Source organism: Eretmochelys imbricata, chromosome 8 (genome assembly GCF_965152235.1).
Source record: "Eretmochelys imbricata isolate rEreImb1 chromosome 8, rEreImb1.hap1, whole genome shotgun sequence".
Lineage (NCBI taxonomy): Eukaryota > Metazoa > Chordata > Testudines > Cheloniidae > Eretmochelys > Eretmochelys imbricata.
The window spans coordinates 46,361,041-46,385,724 of record NC_135579.1 but is presented as its reverse complement, the minus strand read 5'-3'; the positions used below and the strand labels follow the sequence as shown (position 1 = coordinate 46,385,724).

General features: G+C 49.7%; 1 pseudogene; it reads left to right on the top strand.

The window, feature by feature from the left end:
* Positions 1 to 990: 990 nt before the first annotated feature.
* On the top strand, positions 991 to 23,749 carry LOC144269552 (flavin-containing monooxygenase 1-like; annotated as a pseudogene).
* The last annotated feature ends 935 nt before the right edge of the window (positions 23,750 to 24,684 follow it).

Sequence of the window (24,684 nt, the reverse complement as noted above, 5' to 3'; positions counted from 1 at the left end):
GCCTCCACCCAGACAAAGGTGAACGTCGAGGTGTCGTCTGGGTGGTGGTCGCGCCAGACGTCCACCAGGTAGTGATGGTCGACTATCTCCCGAAGGACGTCCGCAGCAGCTGGGCACTGCTCGGTCCCTGAGCGGTCCCGCTCCTCGAGGGTGGTGTTAAAGTCCCTGCCCAGGACCAGGCACTCACGAGGTTCCAAGGAGCTGAGGAAGGCGGACGCCTGCTGATAGAAATGCAGCCACTCCGGGCCCGATGTCGGGGCATAAACATTAATGAGGTTGACCACAAGCCCCTCCATGTGGACCCGGAAGTGCAGCAGGCAGCCCGGCACAGCCTCAGCCAGCCCCAGCACCTCGGGGGAGAACAGAGTAACCACTCCAGCTGTACGAACTGTGAGATGGCTAAAGTAGACCCTGTCCCACCACTCCAGCTGCCAGCTGTCTTCGGTGGCGGGATCCGGATGGGTCTCCTGCAGGAAAACCACAGAGTACCCCCCTCTCCCGAAGGAAGGAGAGCACCTGGCATCTGCACAGACCATCCTACAGCCTCGGGTGTTCAATGTTGCAAAGATGATGGGTGTCATGAGGAGGGCTGGGGGGGATCCTCACCGGCAGGGTCGCTCACAGTCCCCATTGGGTCACGCAGCAAAGCGTGACCTACCCCGTAGGTGAGCAAGAAGTCACGGAAGCCGCAGACCCGCTGGTAGGAAGTAGCAGCCTGCTTCCTGGTCCTTTCACCCTCCCCCATAAGGGCCCTCACGGCCTGGAGGATTTGATGAAAATCCCCCCATCGCTGGAGAGAGAGCTGCACCTTGTTGCGGGAGCCATGGACGTCTTCTAGAAACTCCCACAGCTCTTCTCTCAGCGTATGGGGTGCCAGGGTCACTGGCCTCTGGCCTTCCTCTGGAGGGGCTCCTGGCACAGCCCGTGACCCACCAAGATGGGCAGGCAAAGGGCAGACCCTCGACATGGCGCCCAATAGGCTGGCGCCACATGGCCCACCTCAGACCCTGGCTCATTGCTGGCCGGTGGAGGTAAGATAGCAGCCCCTAGTGGGTCGGGACAGGGGAACATGAAGGCCGCTCCCTGGGGGCCATCCTCTGGGAAAGGGAAGGAGACAGCCTCAGGAGCGGCAATGGCATCACAGGAGGTGGAGAGGATAGGGACAGGGTTGGCATCAGGGGCAGGGAAGGTGTCAGGAGTAGGGCCAGGGCAAGAGTCAGGAACAGGGTCGGGGAGGGGGCAGAGGCGGGATCCTGGGCCCCAGTAGCCGGGCCACTGGGAGGTGGCCCCTCTGGGTCTGGCTCAGAGGTCTGGGGGGTGGGAAGGGGCCCTCCGTGATGCCGGGCTCAGGCTCTATGGTGGGTGTGACAGCCATGGCATCAGGAGGTGGACGATCTGCGGTAGGGCCACTGCCCGGGAAGGAGGTGAGTTGCCCCACACCATTGAGGGATGCCCCTGGTGACTCGGGTCCCGGCCGCGAGGCACCAGCCGTCACCTCAGTAGGCTCGGCGGCCGTCAGCGGGGTGCCACCTATGGCCGGGCAGATGGAAGAATCCAGGGGACCCTCAGAGGCGGGAGCGGAAGCAGGGTTAGGGGGAGGAAGCATGGAGAAAGGGGGGCAGGGGTGAGATCGCCCAGATCAAGGCCCGCTGGCAGAGGGTCGTCCTCCCCCCGAGAGACCGGGGTCAGACCCAGGGCCTCGATCTCCTCGTAGATGGAAGGGAGATTGCCTTCCACCACCCCGGAGTTCTCCCCGCCAGCGCCCAAAGCATCGCTCGCCTCAGGGCTTGCAGGGGCTTCAGATGGTACCGGGGCAGGAGGGGCTCCATTGGAGGCCTCCATGGGAAGGGACTCCAGTGGAGGGGCGGTGCTTCTCTCCGGTGCTGCCACGTCTTCCCCAGCCGGCACCAGTGGATGGAATAAACCCGTGGGCAAGGCAGAAGGCTCAGCATCAGTGCCCCCCTTCCTGGTCTTCCAGGGGGCCTCCGCATCGGATGGAAGGAGCGGAGCTCGAGCCTTCTGCTTGCTCTGCCTCCCCTGTACTAGGGCCCAGCCCTCCATGGTATCATCTGGGGGCTGGCTAACAGGGGTCAGGTTGGAGGGCAGGGGCGATGGCTCAGGGATTCGGGGAGGTAATGGTGGGGCAGCACGAGGGAGGGAAGATTCCTTCTGGGGCGGGCCCTCTCCTATGCCTAGCGGTATCCCTGCCGCACCCTCCTCAACAGGTCCTGCCAGATTGCAGGCAGCTGGCAATCAAAGGGAGAGATATTGGTCCCAGGTTAAGCAGGTCACTTTTCCCTGGGTAAGGTAACAGGCGCAGTTCCAGAACAATCAGGAAGTTGCTGGAACCAATTAAGGCAGGCTAATTAGGACACCTGGAGCCAATTAAGAAGTTACCAGAATCATTTAGGACAGGCAGGTTAATCAGGGCACCTGGTTTAAAAAGGACCTCACTTCAGTTAGTGAGGTGTGTGTGAGGAGCTGGGAGCAAGAGGTGTGAGAAGGTGTACTGCTGGAGGACTGAGGCGTACAAGTGTTATCAGACATCAGGAGGAAGGTCCTGTGGTGAGGATAAAGAAGGAGTTGGGAGGAAGCCATAGGGAAGTAGCCCAGGGAGTTGTAGCTGTCACGCAGCTGTTAAAGGAGCCACTGTAGACAGCTGCACTCCACAGGGCCCTGGGCTGGAATCCGGAGTAGAGGGTGGGCCTGGGTTCCCCCCATCCCCCTTCATCTCCCTATTTAATACAAGAGAAGGTGACCTGGACTGTGGGTCCCACAAGAGGGGAAGGTCCCTGGCCTATCCCCTGACCCACTAGGTGGGTCAGCAGAGACTGCGGGGATTGTTCTTCTCCCTTTCCCCACGCTGGCCAACAATGAGGTTAGCTGAGTGAACGGCAGGTTTGAGCCACTAGCAAAAGTGGCCAAACTGAGGGCTGCCATGAATCTCTGAGGCGAGCAAATCCGCGAATAGGTGCAGGACCCACCAAGGCACAGGAGGAACTTTGTCACAGTGGCTACTGTGCAGAACCATCCAATTCTCCAGCCAGTAGCCATGGTCCTGTTGCCCCTTCAGTTCTGGCTGACCGCCGCAGATCCAGCAGAGATCACGCATTGGAAAGTTGCTTCCCCAGATTATGCTAAAATAGGCAAGTTTCTCCCACTGTCGCTACCATGGCTAGCAATGGTGGGAATGCTAGAGGAGCTCAGCTGCCAGCAATGTTATCACTTTGTCTAACCCTGTTGAGAGTAGGTCTAGATGACATGTGATGGCTAAAATGCTAGCATCCTTCAGGAGCCCACCTCCAGGGGCTCAGGGAAGGGAACTATTGTAATGCTCTTCAAACTCAGAGCCTGTTCTTTGAAGGCACAGGATTCTGTATTACTTCTGAGAGTACAAACACCTGTAGTGCAGAGCAGAGAGAGGCTCAGGGGGCCTGGATGAAAGAGTTCAAACTAAAATCTCTCAAACACAATTTAACACGGCTCAACAACTCGACTCAGTAGCACCACAGTGGGCAACATGGTTTAAACTCTTCTGCTCCTGTACAGTACGTAGTGGTCAAGACCAGGCCTAACACAGAGTAAAACAGTTGCAACTTATTTTCTGTAACCACCATATTCCAAGTACTTTGAACCATTTTATATTTAAGCAATAGACGTTTTAGACCTCTGTGCTGGGGTGTCCACCCACACAAGACTGGGAAGGGTTATGGTGGCCGGGGCTGGGGGGGGCAGGGAAGAGGAGCCAGGGAGCGGGGATTGGTTAAATGAGGCTCAGGTGGACAGGAACAAGAGGGGCCTGTATAAAGCCAGGGAGCTGATAGCAGAGAGGGGTTGCAGGGAAGGAGTCTGCAGTCACTTCCTGGGAGAAGGGAGATGTGTTCAGGCTATAGAGACAAGTACCCTACAGTTGCCCTCTGGGAGGAGGGAGTTGTAGGGCTGGCAAACCCAGAGCGAGGGAGAGCCAGAAAAGTAGGAAAGGCTCAGGGGAAAGCAGCAAGGCATAAGATAGTGCAGACCTAGGCTGCTGATCAGCAAGCCCCTGGGCTGGAACCCAGAGTAGAGGGTGGGCCTGGGTTCCCTTACCTGCCACTGGGGAAGTGGCACAGACCAGGCAGTGGAGAGTGGACTGCCTGGGACAGTTTGCCCCAAAAGACTGTCCTACCCCAGAAGGGGAAATCACAGAGTGATCTGGCCGGAGGGCCAAGTCACAAAGAAGGAGGATGCAATTCCTGGTGCACGAGAAGGCCTGCAGAGGGAGAAAGTGATGGAGTGTGACCACAGGAAGGGGTGTTGGCCTGGCAGAGCTAATCCCCAGAACTGCCAGGAGGTGGTGCTGTCCAGCGGTGAGTAGAGCACCCTACCACAACCTCTTTAAAGACTCAGGGGTCTGGATGGACCAGGGCTCAACTTAACTGCCTGCCCCATACTATGACAACCCCAGCCAGCCAGGGTCTCAAACTGACAATCTGAGGGAACACAGCAGGGGAGGGGAGTCCAAAAAGTTCAACCGTTGTGAAAACGTCAGTTATGAATTTGAGATCTTAGCACTTCCTTTTGTGTACGCTGTACACTGTGCCTTACAGTGAAAATGGGACTTAGGCATATAAGTCATTTTGGTGCTTTTGAGAATTATACACTGAATATAACATGCTGGCATGCAACCAATTGACATAAATAGCACCAAGACCAGCCAGAGCAATGCAAATCATCAAGATTTCTTATTACATTTCCTTATAATCGTCAATTATCAGTCCTTTAGCATCTATATCATCACACTTCCAGTACTTCTGCAAGGCGTGAGGCTGCACTTACCTTAAGGCGCTCTTAGGAATGTGATCCCTGCTTGTTCTAATGTTTGGTATGGAAGAAACAAGTTTAAAACATCAAAAACAATTGCTTAAAGTTATTGTTCCTAGTTCTCTTGTGCCAATGTACTTGGACTTACGAAGGAGAAGATGCAGATAGCAGTAGTCCATTAAAATCCGTAATATGTTTCCTTGGTCTCTTGCTAGAAAGACAGCTGATTCTACAAGGGGACTTTCCTATACTGATTTGAATTAACAGAGAGAAATACAGTCCCTGAAATGAGTCTTGCCACCTCTCAGGCCTAGAAGCTCTTGGAGAGTCTGTCCACATGTCTGGCAGCATTTCTGGGTTCTGCAGCTTTTGTGGTTCAGCAAATTCTTCTGAGCCTGTGGCCCTGGAGGTGGCAAGAGACTGTCCATGTGGGTTAAGCACACTCTGACCCTCACCATGCTGACCTCGGTTTATATACCCTGTTTGGGGTCCGGTGGAGGAGGGCAATCCTCTTGTTTCTATTGCCAACTTGCTGAATGTGCGCTCAGATTTCCACTCTCCTGGTTTCTCAGTGGCTTTTGTTGATAGTGTTGACGTGTAACAAACTTCTTCGATGCTTTTCATATCTTTGCATTTTAAGAATTGTATTTCTCTATTAATGTCTGCTATTAACTGGAATTCCTCCCCTTCCTGCTCATCAAGCAATTTCATTTAATATTTCAAAAGTTGCTTATGTCTTTCAATGGTCTTTTTTCCTCCTTCTGTTAAAGAAGTCCAATAATTTTAAGAGTGCAGCAATCATTTAGAAAGAAAATCAACAAGAATCCATTATAGAGGACCTAGTTCATACATTTATATAACCAAAGAATGTATAAAGCATTGCACATCCTTTAGGGCTTGCAATAAAATAAGAGACACATCCTGGTTTTTATGTTCTGTTTCCTATCTGAGGATTTGGAGGTTTCTTCGACAATATGTCTTGTAGTTTGGGAAGTGGGTGTTGATCTCTCATTGTCTTAAGTTCCTTTAGCAGGAGATAACGTGGAATAGGCAAAGAGGTGATTACTGAAACCCTCCTTGTGGACAGGAGAATAGAGAGATTGCTTCCTGATGGAAGGGGCAGAGAGAGAGAGACATAAGCCCAGAACTTCAATGAGAGTTAGACGCCTAGTTCTCATTGACTTCAATGGGAGTTAGGTGCCTAAATACACATGAGGAACTAGGCCCTAGTAATTCACTACCAAAATATTCAATGCATATTAGACATCTGTACATCTGTGACAAACATGGGAATTGTCTGTAATATTTTAATGAACTATCTGCGTAACTAGTCTGGACTTATCACTGGCGTCACTACCCAGTGAGGGGCAAGAATTGATTTCCTCCCTAGGGCCATGTCTACAAACTGTGGTCAACCCAAGTTATCACAGCACATAGTCACCAAAGCTTGTACGTTGCTCAAGCATGTGCATACTTGGCTGCTTGCATCAGCACTGCAGGTAGTCCCGAGAAGTGCCTCTATTGATATGAAGTGTGGTGCACCACGAATAGGTGTACTGTATGCCATGCGTTGCCGTCGGTGCAATGTCTTTTGGGAAATTTTCTCAGTGGGCTGGGGGCTAGAAGGGACTAGCCCAGGGATCTCTGACTGCAGAGCCAAGTTCCCACCATGCAACTTTTCCATCCCATAATGCCATCCATATCCCATAATTTTGGCACCTCTTTTTAGGAATCCCACAAACCCAGGTAGCGCGCACACACACAGACACGCATGCACAGAGAGAACGACACATCGTGATTGGAACTGGCTGAAGAAGGACATCAAACAAAGAACTGAGGATGGGATAAAGTGACCAGCCTGGCGGAGAAGAGGGGTCACTCTTCCCCGCTCCAAGGCCTGATATGCTACAGTGACCAAGAGAGACTGTGATGGAGCACCTGCCCCACTCTGGGCTCTAAGGGGTTAATAGAGCTCTAGGGAAGCTGCACAGGATGCAGCCAATCAGAGAAGGGCTGAAGGGAGCAGCCAATCAGGGCCAAGCAAGCCCATTTTAACAGGGAGCTGCAGAGCAGAGGAAGGCAGTTCTCTGCTGGGAGCCCAGGGAGGAAGGACTGTGTCTCTGGAGGGCAGAGAACTGCCAGCACCCTGGACAGAGCCGTGCTGCTAGCCGGGATCGGGAGAGTGAGAGACAATTCCTGGCTGGCTGCTGGTGTTTTCAGGCTGACACCCTGACGCAAGGACAAAGAGGATGCTAGGGCCATGAGGAAGTGGTCAGACAATTTGCTGCAGTAGCCACTAAGGGAAGTGGCTGAATAGCAGACTGCAGGTCCCCCGGAAGCGGGGAGCACAGTGTGTGGCGTGGCCGGAGGGCTGTGTCGCTGAAGTGGACGCCGCGGTCCTTCAAGAGACGTGGGTCCTAGTGCAGGAGTGATGGCAGTGAGGAACCACTAACACAGGGCTAATTCCTAAGACAGCCAGCAGGAGGAGCTAAAGTGGTGAGTGAACCCCATTACAGGGACATATTCTGCAGCAAGGATTTCAAGGACTTTGGAGCTTGCCAAGGTGTCCATGTGGCAGATGAGTGACACGTGGTCAGACAGGTTTGCATGGAAGCTGTTTATTGTTTCCAATATATGTTCTCTCCATTGTGCTTTTGTCCTGACTAAATAATACCTTTCATCATGAGAGCTGGTTAACCCTGTCCTTGCCCCAGCGACAGCACAGGACAGCAGGTGCTGAACTACACTCTGACTTGATCACGGTAAATTGCAGCATAAGTCACCAGTCTGGAGGAACCTGAGAAAGGTGATGACTAGCAGCTGGACACCTTGGTGGGGTGCCCTCAGAGGCCAAGAAGGAGGGCCAGTGCAGTTACCTCGGGAACCACGTGCAACAGAGATGACTATTTTCTGCAGTGTCTTTGTGAGATCTTACTGCATTAGCTTTATGTACCATGGGCCAGGGATTGCATATAATTCCATAGGGGAGAGGAACTGAGAATGGTGGAGGTGATTAGGCAAATTCACACAGGTTGTAACACCTCCAAGGAGGTGTCACCATGCAGAGAGTCTCACCAACTCTGGTTCAACTGGATTCTCCAGAGACTAACAGGCAAAGACAAGACTTTTACAATAATACCCTGAGTTTAAACTGACGCCAGTGCAGATCCTGCAAACGGACAGGACCTTCTGGCCAAGGGGGGCACCCAATCCTTCTTGGGAAGTGTTGGAAGGACTTTTGTCTGTTGAGACTCCATAAGACTGAGGGGTGGCTTCTGGTAACCTTTGCATATATATGTGTGTATAGCACATGTATAGTAACTCTTAATGTTTTTGTATGTTTGCTCTGTCATGCTTTCACCTTAAGGATAAAAGTGCTTGCTTAGAAAGAGTTGGGTGGGAACTTGTGACTGCTGGCGATTACAGCCATTCAGAGCCCACAGAGAGAAAGCAACGTGAAGATGCTGGCCTCGTCAGGCAGTCTGGCTTACAGGGGATATTACACTGTAGGCAGGGAACTGAACAACATGGGAAAGACCCCTGTCGGAATGGGGAGAGATGCAAGTCTCTGCACAAGAGGTGACGGCTGAGGAGTCAGGGGGCTAGAGCAGGTGCCCTCAAGGGATCAGGGAGGGGAAACACAGGGGCAATTGCCCTGAACTATGATACCATGACAATAGGGTTTCATTTGGGGGGCTGCCTTAGACAGGCAAAAGGGCTAGAGACTTAGGGGCTGTATTGTGATGGAAAATCCAACCACTTCATCCACTCCAGTAGTGGCACACAGTCAACATAAGGGATCTGGGCCTCCTGTTACACCCCACGGCGTAGCAAACACACAGGGACATGATCTGCTGTAGCCAGGCTCTTGTCAGCTGCCCAGATGGCCTCTTGGGGCCATAGGCAGCCCTGTGTAAGTTAGAGCAGCCTTGAAGGTGCTGTAATGTAAACCAGGGGCCTGGTCTGCAATCAGGGAGGCACAAGGTGAGTCTCCTCAGCCTTCTACTGCTGCCCCACATTTCGTACCCTGAGCAGGCTCAGGCAAAACAGAAAATCAGAACCTCTCTTCTTTTCGGAAACAGAAGCCCAGCTTCTCCTTTGCAGGGCCCAGTGTCATCAGTAGCACGGAGCTTGCCCAAAGCCCTTTAACTCCTCAATGCAATGCAGGCTGTGGAACCAGTTTGCAAGTCAGCATCCCTTCCTGCCAAATTCATGTCTTGCTGTGATTAGGGAACTATTTACCTATTTCCACCTAACAGCAATAAGCCCTTGCTGTCTCTGGGTCTCCATCTAGTCCCACAGCTCAGATTGCATGGGTCCCTTGTTTGCTGGTTTTGAAAAGCAATCAGACAGCCTCCCACATCTGAGAACTTTGCTCCTGCCAATGCCAGCAAGGATCAGTTACGTAACTGCCAAGGGAAAGGGGGCAGTTCCACATTAAGAGAACTCCCCGCACATATTGTTGTGTGTCCAATATTCTTCCAGTGCTGTAGAAGTTGAATTACTGCGAGTGATGCTTTCCCTAGCTGCCCAGACACCCTTGTGAAGGGACGTGGCTTCCACAAACAAGACACATATGTGAGGTAAGGGAACTAAATCAATCTATGCACACAGAAGGTAAAGTGGGACCACATGATAGGAACACAGTTAATAGGCACAGCTCTTTAACTAGTACAGATGACTGGGGATGGTTTTCCCGCAATGCATTTGGTTTGCTTTAGAATCACCTCTGCAACTTTACGTTGGCTAATAGACCAGCTGGAAGCAGATATAGATTTTCATGCACAGCTGAACTTCTATGACAGGCAAGCCGCAAAGCACTTGAGACTATAGAAGCTAGGATGTGCCTTATGCAAACTTTGTTCAGTTTTGACACGTGTGTATTCGTTTCATAGCAGCTGGCTTTAGAGAGTCCTTAATAAATACAAAGGGATGCAAAAAGGTGCAATTACTGGACAGAAAAAGAGCTAATTTAGTAAACAAGAGCAGGTAAATAGGATGAGTTTCTGTAGTGTACGCTCTGACTTCTGTGCTAGGAGGTAGGAACCGAAGCAACAGAGCTGGTCAGGAAATGGGGAAATGACTTTCCTAAAAAAAAGTCAGTGAAAACAAGCAAAACCCCCCAAACCTCATGGCTGTTGAAATTTTTCCATGAAAAATACTGGGTTTTCACCAAAAATTGAAAACGTGAATGGGAAAAAAATCAGTTTTCTCCTAAAACTTGAACTTATTAACAGAAAACTCATTGTCAGAGAAAGACGTAAGACATTCCAGTGGCTGGGAGCTGATGCTAGAAACATTCAAACTGGCAATAAGTTGCACATTTTTAACAGTGAGGGTAATTAACTATTGGAATAACTTACCAAACTGTGTGCTGGAGGCTTTATCACTTGAATTCTTTCAATGAAGCCTCCATGTCCTTCTAAAAGAGAGGTCCTGGATCAGCCACAAGATATTGGGCACAATGCAGAGGAATTATTGGATAAAATTATAAATTCTGTGTTTATGCAGGAGGTCAGGCTAGATCATGATAGTGATCACTTCTGGCCTTAAATGTTTGTTAATTACCCTGCATAAAAATAGCTATGTTGAAAAACCCATATTCTTGTTGCAATATTCGATTTAATAGGTCCATGTCTCTGTCTTTGGAGGAGAACTCTATCACTGCAATGTTCAGTGATCACTTAGTACTTGCAAGAGGGACTTGAGGCTGTGTCTCTTGCCAATTTTGGTTGGACATATTCCTGGAGATTTAATCACGTGACTTAATCTTTAAAGATTAATGTTTAGTTCCTGGAGGCTCCCGGACAATCCTGGAGGGTTGGCAACCTTTAGTCTGGCCCCAAATGGCTGTGCATAACACCAAGAGATTCACAGTGGCCCCGCTCAAGCTCTCTGTCTGGGAAGCTCAGCCCATAAAGGCACAGTCCCCAATATCACAAATACTAACTGAATTCTGTTGCTCTTTAACCACACATGAGCATCTGCTACTTAAGATCATCCAACCCCCTTTGTATAATGAACAGGAATGGCAGATGTGCCTGTTGAATCTGAGAGGCAAACTGGTAATTACTTTCTCCATAACACTGTCCTCTTTGTTTATAATTTAAATTGCTGATTCTTTTCACTGAAGTGATACCAACTCTATGCCCTGAATTCTACCCACCAGCAAGACTGCATGATCTCCCCCCAGTAAAGGGCAGCCACGGTGAAGAGAGTTGCAATTATCGGAGCTGGCATGAGTGGACTGATCTCCATTAAGTGCTGCCTGGATGAGGAGCTGGAGCCCACCTGCTTTGAGAGAAGCGACGACATCGGAGGTATCTGGAGATTCACAGTAAGTGGGGCGGTTCATTGCCTGTGGAGTGAGCTGTTTACATGTCACTAGCTACACCTGTGCGTCCCAGGCCAGTAACCAGAAGACACTTTTCATTAACCAAGAAATGAAGTCAATCTAGCTCAACAGCCTTAAACAGAACTAGTTTGTTCAAAGAATGGCAGTGTCCCATTCGAACACTGGGGTGTGGCAGTCACCAAGCCTCTGTATTGGATGCAACATTTGGATCCCGCATGCTCCCCAGACCCCTAGGTTTGAGCAGTGTTCAGACACAGTGCCAGGATGCAAACTCTCTGGCTGGCACCCTCCATGCTGCCCTCGGCCTCAAGACCAGTGCTGGCCCCCCTCAAGTAGCTTATGCCCACTCTCACCAGAGCTCCACACACATGGGCACTTGGAGTTTAATCCTTCGGGGACACGTAACAGATAAAGCAAGGAATTCAGCCCTTGTGAAGGAACACCTTAAGCACGTACGCTTTACTCTCAGGGTATCTCTACACTGGAGCTGGAACTGTTATTTCCAGCTTGGGCAGACATACCTGCCCTCGCTCTGGGAGAGCTGGCATACTAAAAATAGCAGTGGAGAGATGGTGGCATGAGCCATGAGTGGAGCTAGTCACCTAAGTACGTACCTAGGGTCATGGATGGTTTCATACTCGGGGTGGCTAGCCCCTGTCCTCACTTCTGCCACCATGGCTAGACTGCTGTAATTCATGTGCTAGCTCAATCTAAGCTAGCATGGGTATGGGGATTACGTTCCCTGCCCCAGTGTAGACATACTTTTTGAACACATACGAGATACAGATCTATGGGTAAACAAGGAACACCTGAATGTAAGACCCTGCCTTGGCGACCAAACCCCAAAGGGAGTGGTGAGATCAGTGTCCTTCAGGGCATAGAGCCCTCCAGCCTGCCCCTCCTCCTGCTCAGTTTTCTGCTTCTAGCAATGGGCTCTTGCTTTCTTGTTAGGGAACGTGTCTCTTTTAAAAGCAGGGTCTAACACTTCTTCCTGCTTCTCTTCTCACCCTGGGGCTTTTGCATTCCCTCTTTCAGATCTGTATTGTACCACAACAAAAGTTTTATTCCACACTGAGGGTTAGAGTAGAAAATGGAGTTCATAGAATCAAATGGAATTCTGAAACTTACACAGACATATTCCCAGCACTGTCGGGGGGGAGAGGTATTACATTAAGTAGGTCCTAAGTCCCTGCATCCCAGTCTATCCCTATTGTACAATGATACTTAGCATCTTCAAACTGCCGTACTGGTAACTAATTAATCCTCAGAAGCCCCTGCGAGTTAGACGCCACAGCTGATGTCGGTCATTAGCAACTACTCATTTACCAGCAAAAAGCAGTTTATTGGCAACCTTTGAATAATGGCCAAAGTCCCATGCAAGCTGTGGCAGCAGAAGCTGGGGCTTTCTGCAAGGGTGGGGCTGCACAGTACTTCCTCCTTCTCTCTTTGCCCTGCACCCTGCCCTGGCATCAGGGACCTGGGCTCAGCATGTCCCAGTGCTTCCTTCCCTGGCTGCAGCCCACAAATCTGCCTGCAGCCAGGGTTTTCCATGGACAGTAGGGGGCCGTGGGGGTCCACAAGGCTGCACGGTTTCTCCCACCAGCTGTCTGGGCTGCAGACTCAAAGCCAGCAAATTCATTACAAGGGGAATGTCTCTTCCAAAAGAATAGTCAATAAGCAACAAGTCAGTTGCTAATATCTGAAAGCCATTAACATTAAGGTCAAGGGGATGGGATCAGTTCTCAGGGAAAATGTTGCTAATAACCACAAGTTGCCTTTATTAAGCTTGCTAATGATCGGCATCCACTATATTATTAACCCCACCTGATGGGTGGAGAAACTGAGGCACAGAGAAGTTAAAATGTGCCCAAGGTCATACCAGTAAATTAGTTGGCAGCTGAGGAACAGAATTTTAAGAGCCCTGACTCCCTCGTCCCATGTCTGTTCTTCTAATCCACACCCCGTCCTGGAAGTTCTTCCTAAAAAATGTCTGGAGTTGGCAAAATATCTTCAGAGCTGCCTAGTAATTGGCCTGAGCAGCTCATTTGACAAAGTGCCACGCAATGCATAAGAATTCAGCTGTGCAAGCCTAAGTGAAAACATCAGCAACAAATTCCCCAGTATTTGAGTCCATTGTCTTTCACACTGTCCCTGTGTGAGAAGGGGAAAATCAGTGCTTTAATTTGCAGGGAGTGCAGAAAACACTTCAGATCCTGGCTGACTCCTCTCTGTCTGGTGAAGGCGCCTCCTTGAAAGCCCATGGGGACAAGAAAGGGAAGGTGGAAAGGACAGGAGTCAGATGTCCGTCCCTCACATAGTCTCAGGGACTTGATTATGTGGAACATGCTCAAATGCTCCCTCAGGATGTGTCTATGCTGCAGTCACACACTGGTGGCTGGCCAGTGTCATCTGACTCTGGCTCACGGGGCTCAAGCTAAGGGGCTGTTTGATTGCAGTGTAGACAGTCAGGCTCAGGCTGGAGCCCACGCTCTGGAACCCTCCCCTCTCATGGGGCCCAGAGCCCGATCTTGAGCCCAAAGGTCTACACACCCCCTTAGCCAGAGCCCCCCAAGTCCAAATCAGCTGGCACGGGCCAGCCATGGGTTTTCAATTGCAGTGTAGACATACCCTCGGTGCCCCAGAGAAAGGGGAAACGGCCCTCAAGGTTGCTGCCAATGTGCCACGATGGAACGTTCCTTCCCAACATCAAGGCTCGGGTGGTAGATGCCGCAGCCACAGCGGCAGTAGGACGGCGGGGACATGCATTCTGGAGGAGGCATTCCGCCCACGGAGTGGTGACGCAGGCAGAGTGCTGCCATGGACACAGCTATCATAAAAGGCTGTAGAATGGCCTCCTATCAGAGTGCTAGCTGATGTGGAGGGGAAGAGGGCCCTGGCCTCAGATGACTCCTCTAGCAGCGCTCCAGAGGCAGTGCTCCCTCTGGAGTGTCTAGTGCTTCCCTCCACGCTGGATCCTTAGGGAATGCCAGTGTGGACATTCTCCCTGCCCTCTTTGCGGCTGCACACGGCAGAGGAAAGGGGCCCTGCTGTTCCCCCTCCGTGACATTTGTGCAGAGATCAGCGGTGATTGGCCCCAGACAAAGATCAGTTTAATTCTGTTGTGAGTGCAACAGCCTGGGCCAAATTCTAATTCCTAATCTCATCTGTGTCCCGCCTTGAGTGGAAACCAAACGCTGTGCACAAAAAGGGGTTGGTAGGTGTATGCTCTCCCGGGCTGCATGCGTAGAATGCATTCACCCTTCCCTGTGACACTGTGCCGATAGGAACATGTTGAAGATGGGAGGCCCAGCCGTTGTAAATCCATAGTCAGTAACACCTGCAAGGAGATGTCGGCCTTCACAGACTTCCCGTATCCTGAGGATTTTCCAGTCTTTCTGTCCAACTCCCAAGTCCTGGAGTATCTCAGGATGTATGCCAAGCAGTTTGGCCTTCTGAAGCACAGCCAGTTCAAGATGAGTTATAAAATGTAGCGGCTGGTCCACATGAGAAGATAACAATCTACCAGAACTGCCAGCTGACGGAGGAACTTCTTCAGGTAAGCAGTCTAGGCTCATGCCTTTGGCGCCGAAAGTGCTGAGCTTGGATGGGGTCAGACAAGGATCACAGGAATCAGACACCTCTCTGAGTCAGGCTATTTATTATGTATAACTTGTATTGTGGTGCTTATGAGCCCCCATCCAGACCAGGGGCCAGATTTCTAAAGGTATTTAGGTGCCTAAAGATGCAAAAAGGCATCTAATGGGATTTTTCTAAAGCATCATGGTACCTAACTCCCACTGAAATCAACAGGAGTTAGGCACTTCTGAAAACCCCACGAGGTGCCAATCTGAATCCTCAGGTGCCTAAATACCCTTGAAAATGTGATCCAGGGCCCTGCTGTGATAGGCACTGTGCAAATATACAGCACAAAGACAGTCCCTGCCCCAAGAAACTTACAATCAGAGCTGGCTGCAAAATGGAAGGCCCTCAGAAAAAATGTGGTGATTTTTCGGGAGGGGGGGAAGTCCCAAACTGGGACAAAATGTCAGAAATGCAGGTTTTTATGTTGTGGGAAGAGTTTTCAAGAAAAAACATCCACCTCGGAACTGAAACCTTTGCAGCTTCCCTGGGGATGTCAGAGAGGCAGAGAACCCAGCCACTCGGACTCCATCTCTGGCTCCCAGAGCTGTGGGGTGGGGGAGAGGCAGGGAGGCCGGGCGCCTGGACTCTGCCTCTGCAGCCTTCAAGGAAAGCTTGTCTCTTTCATTGGCAGAAGGTTAAATTGATAAGAGCATTCCAGGCGAGCAGCCAGGAGGCTGTCATAAACATTTTCCCGTCAGAAATTCAATTTTTTTTCTGCAAAATGGAAACTTTCTTGTGGACAACTCGGGTTTTGCAGAAGTGGCAAACTTTGACCAGCTCTACTCATGATTTAAATAAATCTTCCTCCAGGCCAAAGTCAGGGCTGTCCCCCTCCCTATCTGGAAAATGGTCCAGAAAATTTTCCTAAGCACACATTTTCGTAGACTGTTTACTTATATTTGTTACACTCATATCTCATGCTGATGGACGATATTTGTTTGGTTCAATGATTCAGACCACAGTCATCAATGTAAGGAAATGCCCAGATTTCTCTGTCACTGGCCAGTGGGCTATTGTCACGGAGTTTCATGGGAAGCAGGAGTCAGCTGTCTTTGATGCTGTTATGGTTTGCATTGGCTATCTCTCTGATCCATCTCTACTGCTGGAGTCTTTTCCTGGTACAGGATGTCTAGTGTTTACTATTAAGCATTTGCGTGTGTTTGGCAAGAAGACTAACAAATCCACAGATGGAAACATTTTTGTTTCCATGTTCTAATTTCCTGGATCTGGCAACTGCCATCATATTGACATGCATAATTAGGGAAAAGCTTTTGTTTTCCAGCTATTCCTTTTTCAGGTCTGGCTAATTGATAGGCATGCTTCCAAGGGACAAGATTATTTCTCTTAAGAAGGCTGTTTCAGAGAAGCTGGCTGCACTAGCAAGTTAGAAAGCGTTATTGGTGTGGGTTAGGGCAACAAAAATAGCACGGGGCCAAATTAATCTTTGGTGAAAGCAGACAAAGCTTCTGTGGAATTGCACCTGATTACAGCCGCATTTGAATTTGGCACATAATCACCAAACAGAAGTTGTAGGCCTTTCCCTAATCTTTCTCCACCATTTAACTTTGTCAAGTGCTTCTCAAGAATGAGGACGAAAGATTCACAGCAGGTTTTGCTGGTTTTTGTTTTTTTTAAATAACCTGCGTTCTTCCAATTGGTGTGTTAAACACAGCCGTCTCTCTGGACCACCAGGAGGAACTGGGTGTTGCTCTGTGCTACCATCAGTTTTTAAACACTGGCTGCAGTTGCATTATCTCAGATTTTCTAACCACAGAGCTCACTTTAGAGGGGGAGGAATGGACAACAGTTTCCAGTGGTACATTCCTAAGCGGGTTGCAGTGGGACTAGGGTCCTGTCACCAAATCCATTGCTGACCATGGATTAGAATGTCTTGTTTATTTCTGAACCAGTTGCCCTTACAAACATAGATCGACAGTAGGTCTAGTTTCAGAGTAGCAGCCGTGTTAGTCTGTATCCGCAAAAAGAAAAGGAGTACTTGTGGCACCTTAGAGACTATCAAATGTATTTGAGCATAAGCTTTCGTGAGCTACAGTAGGTCCAGTGTGATTATCCAGAATAATGTAGTGCTGTCAGGTCTCTACTGTAGCACTTTTTTAACGGTATAGTAACTCCAGCATTGTTAGTTACACACACCCACTCAAAGCCATAGAAATCACTTTAAAACATTTGGGGCCCAATCCTGTTTCCTTTACTTGCTGTTGGGGGCTGAGGGATAAGGAGGTGGTAGTTCCTTCTCTCCCCTGCTCCAGTCATAGATTCCCTGACCAGAAGGGTCCATTGTGATAATCTAGCCTGACCTCCTGTATAGCACCAGCATAATTCCCCAACATAATTCCTAAGGAAACATCCAATCTTGATTTAAAAACTGCCAGTGATGGAGACTCCACCATGACCCTTGGCAATTCTCCTAGTTCTGGTTTCTGTGGGAGGAGAAGCGAGACAGGGACAGTTCTATCTGCTTTCTCCTCCCTGGCTCTGCTGATCACCGTGTCTGCAGGGCAATCACTTTTCATTGATTCCAAGACCTCCTGCATAATACAGGCCATGAAACCTCTCCCAGACACTGTCTGCATCCAGCCCATCACTTGAACTGGAGCTAGAGCCTCCCTTTTAGAAAGGCATCCAGTGTGCATAGGAAGGTTCCAAGTATGGGAGAATCTACCATATCCCTAAAGAAGTCACTCCATTTCTCTGGAAGGGCCTTAGGACTTAGGCCCCCTCCCCTCTCCAGGAGCAAGTCTCCAAGAAAGGGCAAAGATTAAGGTTATTAGGACTATTTATCCCCTGAAAAATATAATAGCAACAAGACAAATCCTGAAGTCATTTGTTTTTTTTTTTGTCCTCACCACCAAAACACACCTCCCATTAATGCCAACAGACTCCAGAATATGGCCCCAAATTATAATTGACAGTTATTTAAGTGATATTTGCCAGATACCCTAAAGTGCCATTGATCATCCCTCGTGTCAGTGAGACCCTTCCCCTCTTCCTCACAGGGACAGAGACGTTTCAAGGCAAGTACTTTCACAGCCGCCATTACAAGCATCCAGATGTGTCTGAGGGGAAGAGAGTCCTTGTGATTGGCATGGGGAATTCTGGAGTGGATATCACCGTTGAGGCCAGTCGTGTGGCTAAAAAGGTACAATTCTTCCAGTTCCTTTCAAATCCGCAGGGAGGGTGATGTTAATTTTTGTTATATGCAGTGACAGGCAGCAATGAAGCCATTTAGAAATCACACAGAGCAAACTGTCAGGAGAAAGGAACTGAGAACCTCAAACTGCAGGGGTGCAGAGGAACCTTCGGGTGGGGGCAGAGCAGGGCCTGGGCCGGCCCCCACGGGGGGCGGAGGGGGAGCACTATCCATCCCATCCCTGCCCCCAGCTCTGCTCTGGTCCCACCCACAGCTGTGTCCCAGGCTTCTGGCCCTGCCCCCACCGCAGCCCAACTGCAGCTCCACTCCCACCCGCGCCCCCAGCTTCAGCCCCTGGCCTCTGCTCCGGCCCTGCTCCCAACCCCAGACCCACCCCCAGCTGTGGCCCTAGCCTCAACACCCTTACCCCGTCTGCGTCCCCCACCCCCGAGCCGCGGGCTTGCTCCTGGCCCCGGGGAGGGGGGGAATGGGGTAAGGGGGGGGGAAGTGACCCTCAACATTTGGCGACCACTGTTCTAGAGGTTATTTGCACAGAATTGGAATATTGCTTTTTCAGAGACCCATGAGGCAATGAAAAGTGCTACCAGACCCAACAGTCTCTAGTCCTTTAACATAATCCAACAGTGTCTTCATGGCATTGTGGCTTCCAAGGTAGCGGCACTTGGACTGAGGAGTCCAACATGGCTTTGTCCTACCCCTACACCTCCCTCACACAATCCTGAGAGACCTCAAAGTCTTTGCTCATTGGTTAGCTGGGTAAAGTCAGGGGACAATCCTTGTCTGGGATTAGTTTCGTAAATGCAAGGAAAGCAATTCACCCTCCAAAGCTTTGCTGCTCTGTTGTCTTCTAGGTGATGATCAGCACTGGCCGAGGTGCGTGGGTGATCAGTTGAGTGTTTGACAATGGTTACCCATGGGACATGGTCTTCCTAACTCATTTCATAAATGTGATCCGGAATTCCCTCCCTGGGCCCAGATGCAGGAAGGGGCTCTGAGCTGGGGCAGGGGGTTGGGGTGCAGGAGAGGGGATGGGGCAGGCTCAGGGAGGAGACTCTGGGCTGGGGCAGAGAGTGCAGGTGTGAGAATGGGAGCAGGCTCTGGGTGGTGCTGACCTCAGGTGGGGGGGTCCCTGGAAGTGGAGACATGTCCCTTGGCTGCTTGGTGGAGGGGCCAGGCAGCTCTGTGCAGTGCGTGCTGCCTCCGCCCAGAGGCGCCACCCCCACAGCTCCCATTGGCCACGTTTCCCAGCCAATGAGAGCTGCAGAGCCTGTGCTTGGGGAAGGGCGGGGACAGTGCATGGAGCCACCCAGCTGCCCCTCACCTAGGAGCCGAGGAACATCTCGCCACTTCTGGGAGCTGCACGGCACCAGGTAGGGAGCCTGCCAGCCCTGCCAACCAGACTTCTAATGGCTGAAGTCATCAGGGTCCCTTTTCAACTGGGGTTCTTGTTGAAAACCAGATACCTGGCAACCCTAGATGTAACATAGGAATGTATAAATCTACACCAGAAGGCAGGGTTCGAGATGTGATCAGCTAGGTTTTCATAGGACAGCTGAAGAAGTGGGTCTCCTGGCCTGCTCTGTGTAGAGGTGTGGAACACTAGCATTGTACAGCCCCAGGCAGGGGTGCTGGAATGGGGTGGGCAGGAGCCATGGCCCTCCCACTTATTACCAGCCGTAAGGGAGAGTGATGTGGGGGGAAGGGCAGAGAGGAGTGAGCAGCGCGGTGAGGTCTTGGGGGAAGAGGTAGCATGGGAGTGGGGCCTCACGAGGAAAGGGCAGTACACAGGAGCAGGGCCTCAGGGGGGGTAGGGGTGGTGCGTAGGAGCGGGGCCTGAGGGTTGGGGGAGGGGGCGGCACATGGGAGCAGGGCCTCGGGGGAAGGGGCGGCATACGGGAGCCAGAGCCATGGTTCGGGCACCAGTGGCCCCGCACTTTTAGGGACCTTCTGCCACTCCTGTGGCCAGGAGCTAGTCCTGCCCACTAAGCTTTCATTATGTAGAGACTCATAAAGAGTCAGACAGTTTTTGAAGTGCATTTCTGCTCTGAAAAGTGACTCTGTAAAAGTACTGTGGGCGAACGGACCAGAACCCAGGAGAGCTGACAGTGATGTTTGCGTGAATATAGCAGGTTACAGTAGGGGTGACTTACTTCAAGACCCTGGAGTCTCGTTCGGAGTTGGGTGGGAAACAGAACCCTGCTTTCGCATTTCTGAGTCTTCCAGGTTGGAGGTCATTCTCCAGCTCGCTGCTGAAGCACATGGGGTTGCCCTGGTTGCCCCAGCATTCTAACTGTTTCTGTTTCAATGCAGAGATGTGATACGGGAGCCTGTGCTGAATGATGACCTTCCAGGCTGTATCATCACTGGAAAAGTCTCAGTAAAACAGTCTGAAGGAGATCAAGGAAAACTCAGTCGTGTTTCAGAATAGCCCCACAGAGGAGCCTGTTGATGTCATCGTCTTTGCCACAGGATAGGGAAGTTCTCCTTCCCTTTCCTTGAGGAATCTCTTGTCAAAGTTGAAAAGAAGCAGGCATCCCTGTACACATATATCTCCCGCCCCCCCCATCTGGAGAAGCCAACCCTGGCCATAGTTGGCCTCATCAAGCCACTTGGCGCGGTCATGCCAGTTGTAGAAATTCAAGCTTGCTGGGTCACATGAGTCTTTAAGGGTAGGTGGAGCAGGAAGGTTAGTACGACGTGAGCACTTCCTGAAAGAAAAAGGCAGTGTTTCAGACACAGGTGGTGAGCAAGTGGGTATGTCTCCCCATGGCGATGCAGACCTCAAAGGGATTCATCCAGGACTAGGAAAGGTAGTGCTCATAGACTGGTATCTAAATTGGGTTGCTTCACACTTTACCATCTTATAGAACATTTTACAACCCAGTGGCATCCTTAATACATGAACAAGCAAAATACCCCAAGAATCATCTTGGAAATAGTGAGCTGGATCTGTCTGAATAGAATTGCAGAGCCCTGTTTTTTCCTCTAAGGTAACTCCCCTTGAAGAAAAGGGAAGTTTATTTGTATTCAGTGGTGAGAGAAGAGGGCCCTCTGTTTGTAACAATTGGGAAGCCATGACATGAGCGCTCACGTCAGCTCCTTGTGGATGGTGCAGTGGCCAGACTCACTCAAGAGTTTCAGGAGGCATTGTGTCCCCTTGAGGCCCACCACAGTCCTGGGCCTTAAAGGTACATTCCTGACCCACTGATAGGCAGCTGTATCCCTTTAGGGGCAGGAAAAATGGAAGAGCTTTTGTGTTACCAGGCAGAGCCGGTAATAACCAGGATTCTCCACTGCTGCACTAAGACCAGGCAGAATCCACCAGGCTGGTTCATCCTTTTCTCGTGGAGGGAGGCAGTTTCTCATCACCGGAGAGAACAGTGTTACACTCAGGACAACCTGGGGCCTGATTTTGATCTCACATCCACTGGTTTCACGCCAGTGTTGCTCCTTTGGGGCAGATTCTGATCTCAGTTATATCAGTGTAATTTCAGAGTAAATGTTGTGGACTTTAACAGGGTTACTCCAAAATCACACTGTGTGATTGAAATAATGTTCTGGTCCCTGGTTCCCACAGACGAGGATTCAAATCCCAGTCATCAGAGAAAGAGCCTCCAAAGCAGTGTCTAGACTAGAATAGAGGAGGTTGTTAGAAGGCACTAGCTAACACATTCCAACTAAGATGTTTGAGAAGTCTGGTGCAGACAAAGCCCTGGTGATACCGGTAGTCTGTGGCAATGGTTCTCAACTAGGGGTACACAGAGATTCTCCAGGGGGTACTCAACTAATCTAAATCAGTGTTTCTTAACCTGGGGGTTGCAACCTTTAGGGGGGCTATAGGATGGGTTTGAGGGGGGGTCACAAGTGCAGGGCCAGCATTAGGAGGTGGCAAGCAGGGCAATTGCCCGGGGCCCCATGCCACAAGGGGCTCCATGAAGCTGAGTTACATGCGTCAGTCCCACCACCTGGGGCTTGGGCGTCAGCCCTGCTGCTTGGGGCTCGACATTAGACAAGGCTCACAAGTGAAAAACACACTGAAATGTAAGTACAATATTTATATTCCAGCTGATTTATAACTATATGGTCAAAATGAGAAAGTGAGCAATTTTTCAGTTATAGGATGCTGTGACACTTTTGTGTTTTTATGTTTGATTTTTGTCAGCAAGCAGTTTTTAAGTGAGGTGAAATTTGGGGGTATGCAAGACAAATCAGCCTCCTGAAAAGGGGACAATAGTCTGGAAAAGTTGAGAGCCACTGGTCTAGGGGGAACCTAAGCTTCAGCCAGTTTAGCTCTTGTAGACAAATCAGTGTAGATTTGAACAGTAGAATTCTCAAACATCTTCACAGATTCAAAGAGTTTAAGGGCAGAAGAGATGTTAGATGAGCCAGTCCAACCTCCTGTATAGCACAGGCCTTAAATTTCACCTCCACCCCCATATTGAGCTCAATAACTTGTTTGGCTAAAGCATCTCTTTCAGATGTGAAGACATCAAGAAACAGAGAAACCACTATTTCCATTTTGTTTGTTCCAATGATTACTCACCCTCAGTGTTAAAATATTGCCTTATATCTAATTGGAATTTGTCTGGCTTCAGTTTTCTCCCAGAAGGTTAGAGAGCACCTCTTTAAATCCTAGACTAGACAAGGTGTAAGAGTGGGTGTGATTTGAGATGGTTCATTAGAACAATTAGGCCACTTGTCCAGCTGACAAGCCATGAGTTCTCTCTCCTTCGGGGAACAGGAGCCAGGGTTTCCAATCTGAGAACAAGCTCCAAATGACTCTGGCACCAGTTTAGCTAAATGGGCACAAACACCTGTGTGGATGCTCTTATTTCTGTGGTTTATTTCAGCATTGTTTAAATCTGCTCATAACTGAAGTAAGCTAAATTGAAATAAGAGCGTCCACACCAGCCTTTTCACTGGTGTAACTAAATTGGTTTAAAATCCCAACTGAAGTTGAACAGGTCCACCACTTCATGACGACAATCCCTTTTCTGGTTTCTAGGCTTGTGTCAGCTGCCTCCAGTGAGCACCATGGTGGAAGAGATCAACGAGGTGAAGAAAAACAAAATTCGCTGGTAAGCCTTGTCACCTAATGCAAAAGACTTTGAGCCAGATTTAGAAACCCCTGAACTTTGGGAGGTTACCAGAATGCAGTTCCAAATTTGGTGGCTGCTCCCTATCTCTTTATTGGGGTGTCCAAAATCTAGATGTGGATTCAATTAGCCTACATCTAGTGTGTTTGAAGTCCATCTTTTAGCTAGGAGCTATGTAATTATACAGGAAGTTTGGAATATCTATTCAAAGAAACCCACTGATGATCAAGCAGATCAAACTGCAAATGAAAAAAAAATGGGACTGAATTTCAATAGCATCTCCTCTGTTTTACCTATTGATCAGAATGACATCCCTTCCCCTTCTTTTCTGATTCGATAAGGTTCAGTTTGTCCTATGACGATATCCTGAAAACTGATTGCCTCGTGTATATTGATGAACTTGCCTCCTTGATCAGCACAAAACCCAATGTGCTGGCTCTGCTCTTCAAAGATCCAATCCTGGCCATGAACATTTTCTTTGGTCCATGCATAGTGTACCAGTACCGCCTGACTGGGCCAGGGAAGTGGGATGGAGCCAAAAATGCCATCCTGACCCAATGGGACCGGATAGTGAAGGCCACAAGAACATGAGTTGTAGAGGAGCCTCTAAACTTCTGTTTCAATTTGCTTAAACTAATCGGCCTTTTTGCTCTCTTCGCTGCAATTTTTCTTGGTTTCAAGTAGTCCTGGTGTGATGTACAAGCCTGCATGGATAAATCTTTTCTGGCTAGACAATATCTCTATATGGGGAAGCAGGAAAGCAATACAGACAAAGGTCCTGGAAAAACAGAAGGGTTTCTAAAGTTAATCGAACTTTAAGCAATGTCACTAAAACATTTCTCCTCTAACTAAACTATATACCAAGACCTGTCTACCTGAGACCATTGCACAGATTTAACTAAACGTGTGATGGTAAACTGGTGCAGGCCCCTGTGTGGACACTCATTTCTTTTAAAAGTGATTTATTAGGGCTAGCTAAAATCTGTTAGGAATGGGCATCTGGGAAAGAGACGCTTTAGCTCAGCCGGAAGCTGTGGGCATGATTCAGGAATCAGTAGGTGGGATTCTTTGTCCTGTGCTACACAGGAGGTCAGGCTAGGAGACCATAATTGTCTCTTCTCCCCTTACATTGACATTTCTCAGATAAAGGAATGGGAAATTTAAAGTCCCTGGGTTTTAATAATCAGTTGTTAAAATCGCAAGGCCTCTCACCTGCAAGGCGCTGAGATCCCTCAAATCTCTCTGGAGTTAGTTGGCATCAATGGTGTTCAGCACCTCCCAGGGAAAAATCTTTGGTTATTTGCTTTTGAGGCTGGGCTAGTTACCAGCAGACTCATCCATATGACAATGATTGCTCCTGTCTGTGGCTGCGCTGCTCTTTCAGGAAGTCTTGGGTCCTGAAGATCTTGTGCAGTTGGCTCAGTTCTGTTCCTTTATTAACAATCTCTTTAAAGTAATAAACATGTCAGCTCTTCCAGAGGGTTTGCTTTGAATTTATTGAGTTGGTTGCCAGTTCTTCTGTGTGCATGCTTTGTGGGAGAACGGATGGTCCTGTGACTAGAGGGCTAGGGTGGTATTTGGGAGACCCAGGCTCAATTCCCTGCTCTGCCTGCTAGATT